The 10,032-nt window shown below is 42.7% G+C and overlaps 1 pseudogene across 1 annotated transcript in view; it reads left to right on the top strand.

Annotated features, from left to right (window-relative positions):
• Window positions 1-9,624, top strand: part of LOC105517731 — a 731,019-nt pseudogene extending 721,395 nt beyond the window's left edge. The window contains exons 17-22 of the transcript XR_001002708.1: window positions 9-77; window positions 1,004-1,151; window positions 1,496-1,671; window positions 8,173-8,262; window positions 8,568-8,648; window positions 9,092-9,624. The product of XR_001002708.1 is annotated as a ribosome biogenesis protein BMS1 homolog (transcript). The remainder of the gene's footprint in view (window positions 1-8; window positions 78-1,003; window positions 1,152-1,495; window positions 1,672-8,172; window positions 8,263-8,567; window positions 8,649-9,091) is intronic.
• Window positions 9,625-10,032: the final 408 nt, after the last annotated feature.

Raw genomic sequence — 10,032 nt, 5'->3', positions numbered from 1 at the left:
AATCCATAAAAATTGTGAAGAAATTAAAGCTAATTGGTTTTCCATATAAAATTTTCAAGAACACTTCATTTATTGAGGTCTGTATATCCACATATTCTCATATTTATAAATGGGCATATTGTTTGAGAAAAGGAATGAAATACTTCTAAAATATGGGCCTCAAGTTTTTAGAAAAGTATTTGAAATCGTTTATAAACTTCATATTTTGTTTATTCGCTCCTTTATATTCTGTGTTACTTAAATATGCTCAAAAGAGCTATTTTTTTGAAAAGTAAACAGCTATTTAGGAATTGAAACTGTTACTCATGACTTCCATGTGAGACTGCCACAGAACTCATAATGAAAATATGTCATTTTATCCACTGGCTTTTGTTTCCTACTTTTAAAATTTGTGTTAAGAAAGGGAAAAAAATCGCAAGTTTGTCTAACCATTCAGTAGAAAAATAGACAAAGCATTTGCAGACAACTTGGCAAGGGTACAGAGAAATGGATGTACTGTTTCTCAGTATTTGGGGAGGGTGGTTTGAGCAGCATTTATTGACAATTTCATTAGTGGGGATGTTTTCATTAGAGACATAGAGTTAGGAAGATCATAAAATTGCTCTTGCAATATAAGGTAATAATACCACCAGCGTTTATCTTACTGTTATCATGTTCTAAGTGCATGCACCTGAGTAAAAGGATCTGAGCTGCAGTCCAGTCTGAGAGACACCAGCAAAGGCTGCCTAGGCCAGTTCAGTCCAGTAAATCCCTCTTCGATCTTCTCTTCCACACAGACAGCAGTGATGAGCATGCCCATGAACCCACATGATTATTTTGGGGGAAATGAAAGGGTTGTATTTTTGAGGTAGTAATTCCACTTTCAGGGGCAAATACATTTTGATTATTGTATCACCCTTCAGTGAGTTGTTTTTGTTCTTTAACCAAGCATGTATGTTTGAGGGAAGAAGTAAAGCATAAAGTATATGATTTTGTGTGTGTTTTTATCTTGCTATACCTGTAGGGAATGTTTAATTCTGCCTTGAAAGTAGCCAAATTTGAAGGTGCTGTGATTCGAACTGTCAGTGGGATAAGGGTGCAGATCAAGAAAGTGCTCTGAGCTTCAGAAAGAGCTTTCCAGGCCAGCTTTCAGGATAAGCTGCTGATGAGCGGTGAGTGTCTTGAGTAGTGTTCAGGGCAGGGTGTTACCATTCATGCTTGACTTCTAGCCAGTGTGACGAGAGGCTGGAGTCAGGTCTCTAGAGAGTTGATCAGCTCCAGCCTTAGATCTCCCAGTCTTACGCGGTGTGCCCATTCGCCTTGTGTCTGCAGTCTCCTGGCCACACCCAGTAACAGTTCTGTGATCTATGAGAATAGTTTCCTTAGCGAGCTTTCCTTTCAAATACTTTGCAACCAGGTAGAGAAGTTTGGAGTGAAGGTTTTGTTCTTTATTTCTTCACAATATGGATATGAATCTCCTTTTGAAAATGTTAAAGTAAATTACCTCTCTTTTCAGATATTGTTTTCATGCAAACTTGGTATCCTGTTTCCATCCCAGCCTTCTATAACCCAGTAGCATCTTTGTTGAAACCAGTGGGTGAGAAAGACACCTGGTCAGGAATGTGGACCACCAGCCAACTCGGGCTTAACCATGGCATCAGACTAAAGGTGAACAAGGACTCTCTGTGTAAGGTACCGGTCGCGTGTGTGTTAGTGGAGATGCAGTCTGTGCCCTGCAGACAGGGAGTCACACAGACACTTTTCTATAATTTCTTACATGCTTTGAATGTTCAAGTATAAAGTCTAATGTTACATTTGATTGAACAGTTGTATATTTATGGAATATTTTGTAACGGAACACCAAAAATGGTAATAGTGGTTCTTTCTGGGTTGAAGACAAACTTTTCTTTTTTAAAATAAAATTTATTTTATATATTTGAGGTTGACCACATGATCTTAAAGGATACATATAGTAAACTGGTTACTATAGTGAAGCAAATTAATGTATCTATCATCTCACTTAGTTTCATTTTTTTGTGTTTGACAGGAACAGCTAAAATCTACTTATTTAACAAAAATCCCAAAGACAATACATTTTTACTAACTATAGCCCTCATGTTGTACATTAGATCTTTAAGTTGTTCATCCTACATGTCTGCTACTTTGTATTATTTTAACGTACGTCTCCCCATTTACTATTGGCCATTTCCTATTTGGCCCATTTTTCAACTGGGTTGTTTTTCTGCTCTTAAGTTGTAAGAGTTCTTTACTGATTTTTGGATATTAACACTTTATCAGATATGTGATTTGCAAATATTTCTTCCAGTCTGTAGGTTCCCTTTTCATTTTATTGGTTGTTTCTTTTGCTGTGCAGAAGCTTTTTAGTTTGATGCAGTCTTCCTTGTTTATGTTTGCGTTAGCCTGGCTTCTGGTGCAATATCCAAAAAATTATTGCTAAGGCCAATATCAAGAGGCTTTCCCCCTATGTTCTTTTCTAGGAGTTTTACGGTTTCAGGTCTTCTTTTGGTCTTGTATCTGTTTTGAGTTAATTTTTGTGTGTGGTGTATGATCAGGGTCCAATTTTATTCTTTTGCATGTGAAAGTCCAGTTTTCCCAGCACTATCATTGAAGAGAATATTTTTTTTTCCATTGTGTTGTCGTATTTGTACTTGTCAAAAATTAGTTGGCAGTATATGACCTTTATTTCAAAGGTCTCTGTTCTGTTCCATTGGTCTACCTTTTTTTTTTATGCCAATACCATACTGTTTTGATTACTATAGTTTTATAATACAATTTTAAATCAGGAGATGTGATGTCTCCAACTTTTTCTTTAACAGTACTCTGTTGGCTGTTTGGGGTTTGTTGTGGTTCCATATGAGTTTCAGGATTGTTTTTTCTGTTTTTTTTTGAGATGAAGTCTCACTCTGTCACCCAAGCTGGAGTGCAGTGGCACAATCTTGGCTCACTGCAACCTCCACCTCCTGGATTCAAGCAATTCTCCTGCCTCAGTCCCCCAGGTAGCTGAGACTACAGGCACGTGCCACCATGTCAGGCTAATTTTTGTGGTTTTAGTAGAGACAGGGTTTCATTATGTTGGCCAGGCGGGTCTCCAACTTCTGACCTCATGATTCACCTGCCTCGGCCTCCCAAAGTGCTGGGATTACAGGTGTGAGCCACCATGTCCGGCCAGAATTGTTTTTTTCTATTCTGTGAAGAATGCCATCAGAACTTTGATGAGAATTGTTTTAAATCTGTATATTTGCTTTGGGCAGTGTGAACATTTTAACAATATTAATTCTTCTGACCATGAACGTAGGATATCTTTCCATTTGTTCATGTCTAAATTTCTTTCATCAATGTTTTATGGTTTTCAAGTGTACACATCTTTCACCTTCTTGGTTAAATTTATTCCTAAGTTTTTGTTTTTCTTTGATGCTGTTGTAAATGAGATTATTTTCTTGATTTCTTTGTCAGCTAGGTTATTTGTGTATAGAAATGCGACTGATTTTTATGTGTCGAGTTTATACCTTGCAGCTTAACTAAATCAATTTAGTAGTTCTCACAGTTTTTTTGTGGAATCTTTGTAGTTTTTTAGATAAAGGATCTTGTCATCTGCAAATAGAGATAATTTTACTTCTTTAATTTAGTTGCCTTTTTTTTTTTTCCTTGTCTGATTGCTCTTGCTAGTACTATGTTGAATACAAGTGACAAGACTGGGTATCTCTATCTTGTACTCAATCTTAGTGGAAAAGCTTTCAGTTATTCCCCACTAACTATGATGTAGGCTGTGGGTTTTTCATAAATGGTCTTTATTATGTTGAGAAACTTTCCTTCCATACATAAACTATTAAGAGGTTTTATGAAGAAAGGTTGCTAAACTTTGTTAAATGCTTTTTCTGCATCAATTGAGGTGACCATGTGGTCATTTTATTTTGTTAATGTGATATATCACATTGATTTGTATATGTTAAACCAGGCTTGCACACCAGGGAAAAATCCCACTTAATCATTATGTATAATCTTTTTGATGTGTTGTTGAATTCTATTTGCTAAAATTTTTTTAGGATTTTTGCGTCAGTGTTTAATTTATTGGAGAAGTTGACTTGTAGTTTTTTTTGTGTGTGTATGTGTGTGTTTTGGTTTGGCTTAGGTATTAAGGTGACACTGGCCTGGTGAAATGTGTTTGAAATTCTTTCCTCTCGAAATAATCCCAGGGGATGGGAGTGACTCTGGACATGGGAGTTACATGGTAGTGACTCTGGACCCTGGAGTGGTGGAACACAGCAGCATCCCAGTCTCCATGAGGCCAGGTACAGCACCAGCAAGGACCCCAGAATGGTGGAGCACTGCTGTGGCTTGGGCCCTCGGGAGCACGGACCAGCGCAACAACTACTTCTCTCCCTGGAGAGGCAGGTGCCTGGGCAACTCAGATTCTCCAGGGATATTCCAGTTTCAAGAAAGCAGGGTTCTACAGTTGTTTGTCCTGAAAGGCAAGGTACCCCAGTTCAGCCAATGCTATTTTCCTGGGATGTGGGGGTGCCATGTTGTCTCATCCCTGTCAGGTGTGGCTGCTCAGCTCAGCCAAGACTCTGATTCCCTGTGAAGTGGGGCAGTGCTTCAGCTCTCATGCAATGAGAGGTTGTCTGCTCTGGGTAGCCAAGGCACTGATTCCCTGGAAAGCAGGGCACCAAGTCAGCTCAGGCCCCAAGGGGCAGGGCGCAATTGCAGCTGGGAGGGGAAGGGCACAGAAGCCTGGCCCCACAGGGTAGGGTGTATGCTGTGATGTGGACGTGTTTGTTCCCACCAGCACTCATGTTGAAATTTGATTCCAAATGTGGTGGTGTGGGAGGTGGGGCCTAGTGGGAAGTATTTGGGTCACAGGGGCAGATCCTTTATGAATAGGTTAGGCCTTTTCATGGGACTGCATTAGTTACCCGGAGTGGATTATCAGAGTGAGTTCAGCTTCCTAGACTCTCATGTTTCCTCTCTTGCCATGTGAGCCCTTTGCATACACTTGTTTCCCCTTCCACTTTCCCCATGAGATGAAGCAGCACAAGACCCTCACCAGATGTGCTGCCCGATCTCAGACTTTTCAGACACAAGCAGGGTGAGCCAAATAAACCTTTTTTATAAAATAAGTTACCGAGTCTCAGGTATTCTGTTACAGCCATACTAAATGGCCTAAGACAGTGTAACAGCAGCTCAGGGGTGGTGGGCCACTAGGCGGGGGTGATACAGAGCAACAAACCCTGGGGATGGTAGAAGGGTGCGGTGGCTGCTCACCACCCTGGGCGGGACATGCTCCCGAAGTGGTTCCGGGTCCAGGAGGTCACGTTGCAGCAGCAGCTGGTCCATGGGGGTGGGGCGCAACGTCAGTTCCTTCTCTGAGGGGAGTGCTGGGGCTGCTGGGCCCCTCTTGCTTCATTATCCCTGCAGGGAGACATCCCTCTGCTTCAGGCTGATCCCTCTAGGGGTGGGTGGTGGGGGGCAGATGTTTCCTTCTCTCCTTTATGTGACCTTCCTAGTTTTCTGTGCTCTACTGGATTTCTGCTACTCCTTGATGCACTCTGGGGCTCTCCTTTAGAACCTTCATCAAAATATAGTTGTTTGCTGCTTTGGCTGTCTTTGTCAGAGGACAAACGCAAGGGACTATTGATTGGCCCCTTGCTGGTGTCCCTCCCTCTTAAACTTTTCACTGGGTACTCTTTTGAACCACTTTTTCCCCCACCATATACATGTATTTTTAAAGCATCAATGTGCTAATTTCTATTGAAGCAATGTGGATTTTTCTGACAGTTTTAATGTTTTAATAAGCTTTTTATTGAAATGCTAATGTACATATAGAAGAGTGCCCAAATCGTAGGTGTGCAGCTAGATAAACTGTAACACACCAGGCTGCCACGCTCTGGACCAAGCAGTAGCCTCACTCTGTAGCCTATCCCAGGCACTGCCGCCCCACCCTGCCCCCCAAAATAGCCACTTTCCAGTTCCTGACATAGATTTGTTCTGCCTGGTTTTGAGTTTTATAAAATACAACACATTCTATTTAGCCTGGCTTCTTTGCTTCAGTATTACAGGACATAACCATGTTCTTTTCTATGGCAGACATTGATTTATTGTCATTGTTGAGTTCCATTATATGACTGTGTCACCATTTATCCATTGATGAATAAAATGATTTCCTATTTTTGGCCGTTATCCCACGGCTCTGAACGCTAGCTCTGGATGTGGGACTTGCAGGTATGCAGGGGCACACACACTTCTGCTGGAGGATCCCTGGGTGGGGTGGAGACTCCAGGGCACCTGTGCTCTGCCTCAGTGTGGAGGCTTCTGTGTCATGTTCCGGGAGCACAGTGGCTTGGCCTCCACCACCAGCAGCAGCTTAAAGAGTTCCTGCTGTTCCACATGCTTGAAGACAATTCAAGTTTTGTTTTTCTGGTTTTTTTTTAGGTTTGCAGTGCCTGTCTGGACTTCTATTTTCATTTAGATTTTGGTTTCTTAGAAATTTCAGGCCGGGCGCGGTGGCTCAAGCCTGTAATCCCAGCACTTTGGGAGGCCGAGACGGGTGGATCACGAGGTCAGGAGATCGAGACCATCCTGAGCTACACGGTGAAACCCCGTCTCTACTAAAAAAAATACAAAAAACTAGCCAGGCGAGATGGCGGGCGCCTGTAGTCCCAGCTACTCGGGAGGCTGAGGCAGGAGAATGGCGTAAACCCGGGAGGCGGAGCTTGCAGTGAGCCGAGATCGCGCCACTGCACTCCAGCCTGGGCGACAGAGCTACACTCCGTCTCCAAAAAAAAAAAAAAAAAAAAAGAAATTTCGTTATTCTCTTCATAGCTTAACAGTGTATTTGAAAAGATGTGTTTTCATGTGGAGTATTTAGTTTTGTAATAAGAGGGTTGTTCAAGGCATCAGTCTGCCACTCTGCTAGAAACAGAAGTCTCCCAGGCATTTCTTTTTATATAAAATAATTAATGAAATTTTGAACCAGCTTACATGAATTTTTGTTAAAATACACTTCAGGATGTGGTGCCCATTATCCATTCTACTCTTCTGTGAGAAGCAGATTTCTCTGAATTCTTGAATTCGAAAACAATTGGGGTTCCTAAACAAAGAATATGGAACACTATTGGGGATGATGTCTTTAATAATACATTTCAAGACATAGGAGAAAGTTTTTCTATATGATTGACTTAAATAAAAGCCTAGGGCAAAACTTTCAATTTATTAATAGTATTTATGAGGCAATTAAGAATTTGTGTCATCTTGATTAAACATAGAATTTAAGATTACCTTGAAAATTCAGTACAGAGTATTTTGCTTTCATCTGTTGTTTGAGTCTCCCTTCTTTCAGCCAGCCTTCCATCAGAAATAGCATAAAGTTAAACTTCTTAATTAGAATCAGGAATCAGGACTCTTTGGCTGCTGACTGAAGGAAGAACTATCCTTAAATCCAGAGTGGGCCGGGCATGGTGGCTCATGCCTGTAATCCTAGCACTTTGGGAGGCCAAGGCAGGTGGATCACCTGAGGTCAGGAGTTCTAGACCAGCATGACCAACATGGTGAAACCCCATCTCTATTGAAAATACAAAAATTAGCTGGGCATGGTGGTGTGTGCCTGTAGTCCCAGATACTTGCGAGGCTGAGACAGGAGAATTGCTTGAACTCGGGAGGTGGAGGTTGTGTGAACTGAGATTGTGCCACTGCACTCTAGCCTGGGCGACAGGGGGAGACTCCATCTCAAACAAACAAACAAACAAACAAACAAAAAACCCAATATCTAGAGTGGTTGATAGTCAAGATGAAAAACTAAATTATTTTCGTTAGGCTGGGAAATGACCACCTCAGTGGCCTAAAGAAAAGGCCTGAAATTTCCATTAAAAGAAACTGGGATCTATTCATCTGCTCTGTTGAGACCCCATAGTTCCATACATAGAAATGGGCACAGAGGGCTTTGAGGGGAGAGTTGTAAGTGTAAGCTCTCTGTTCCTCTGTATACTGAGAATTGTGGGTGTCCACTGAGGCAGTTCATATTTGGCGGATGATTGAGACCTGATTTCTCAGGGCCAGTGGACTCTGGTGTTGCTGATCTTGTGGAAAAGTCAACCCAATGAGAAGATTTTATGCAGAAGTTTTAAATGCACATTGGTCATAATTTGAATATGTCACGGTCTTTATTTTTCTTTTCAGCCAGTCCTAAGGCAATCCTGAGGCAAAAATTCACTGCAGATTCCAAAAGCCTTGCAGAAGGCCCTGCCATTTAAGAACAAGCCCGGCCGGGTGCGGTGGCTCAAGCCTGTAATCCCAGCACTTTGGGAGGCCGAGACGGGTGGATCATGAGGTCAGGAGTTCGAGACCATCCTGGCTAACACGGTGAAACCCCGTCTCTACTAAAAATACAAAAAACTAGCCGGGCGAGGTGGCGGGCGCCTGTAGTCCCAGCTACTCAGGAGGCTGAGGCAGGAGAATGGCGTAAACCCGGGAGGCGGAGCTTGCAGTGAGCTGAGATCCGGCCACTGCACTCCAGCCTGGGTGACAGAGCGAGACTCCGTCTCAAAAAAAAAAAAAAAAAAAAAAAGAACAAGCCCAAGACCCAAGCGAAGGCAGGCAAGGTGCCGAAAAACAGGTGGAGACCGGCCGTCATACGCGAGCCTCATGAAAGAAAGGTACTGTCGCCCATGCCGTACTGCACACTGCATTTAGATAGGAAAGAATGCTCTCGGCAGCACACTTCCTGTTTCTACTGCAGTCTCAGTTATTCAGGGCACTGGAACTAACGTCAGAGGAAGAGCCAGAGTCCATTTCCCTTCCTTTGCCTGGTCCTGCTCTGCCCTGTGCTTTTGATGGGGATAACAGGCACATGGCTGGGGAACTCCTCTGTCTTGGTTAGCTGCACACAGTGTCCACAGAATGATGAACACAGGTGGTAAAGGTAAAATGCGATCACACCTGTATCTCCATGCCAACAATGACTTCGTAGCGCAGGATGCATTTTCATGCAGTTAATATTCATTTGGATCGTGGGTTGCCTCTAGTCTTAGTGTTTAGGATGAGAGTGTGTCAGGTGGCTGAGAGCATTCTGATACTCACTGGCTTTTGTCCTGGTCAGATCCTCCCGCTGCTGGATGCTCTGAGTACGGTGCACAGTCAGAAGATGAAGAAGGCCAAGGAGCAGTGGCACCTGCACAATAAGGAGCACTTCAGAGCCAAGCAGAAGGAGGAGGAGGAGAAGCTGAAGCGGCAGAAGGACCTCAGGAAGAAGCTCTTCCGAATTCAGGGGCAGAAGGAAAGAAGCAACCAGAAGTCCAGTTTGAAGGGGGCTGAGGGCCAGTTGCAGTGAGCCTTTGGACTGGAGGGACTGTCCCTGGATCTGCGGAGGTGGACAGTTTCAAACATCACAGTTTAAATGCCTGTGAATGACAAGTCAGTGGGCAAGAGCTCAAGAGATGTCTCTACCCAAACTGTGCCTGCAAGAGGAGGAATGGAGAAGCCTGGACTGCTGGGACTGGGTTCGTTCTCACCACGTGGGGCTGTCGAGATTTAAAGTGATGTAAGCTGTGGTTATGTAGATTCTCTTACTTTCCTCTGCCTGCCTCAGTTTAATTATTTTGTGCTACAAAAATATCATTAAAATTTTTTTTTCCTGTTAGTTTTGGCTTAGTAGTTTTCATTAGGGATGAATGCCTGATAATCCTTTGTGGATAATTATTTATGCTACCACCTTCATGGGGAGTCTTCCAGAAAAGAAAGAAATATTCACTTGAACCCTCAGCTCTCCTGGAAAATTTTAGAGAAGGGTGCATAGTGTTTTTGTTGTCTGTTATTTCCTTTGATCACTGGCCCTTGTGGACATTTTCTACCTTATTTCATATGTTTGCACATTAGTATAGTGACAAGGTAACAGTAATTACATTTTTAAAGCTTTAGACCAGGAGATTGTCTCAGGTGCAGAGACCAAGTAAATCGTGTATATCAATGAGATAGGCTCCCCATATTATGCTCATATGTTATGCCCATATTATGTTCATGCATTATACCTGCCTAGCCGCA

Source organism: Colobus angolensis, unplaced genomic scaffold, assembly GCF_000951035.1.
Source record: "Colobus angolensis palliatus isolate OR3802 unplaced genomic scaffold, Cang.pa_1.0 Scaffold306, whole genome shotgun sequence".
Lineage (NCBI taxonomy): Eukaryota > Metazoa > Chordata > Mammalia > Primates > Cercopithecidae > Colobus > Colobus angolensis.
This window is presented reverse-complemented; position numbering and strand designations above follow the sequence as displayed.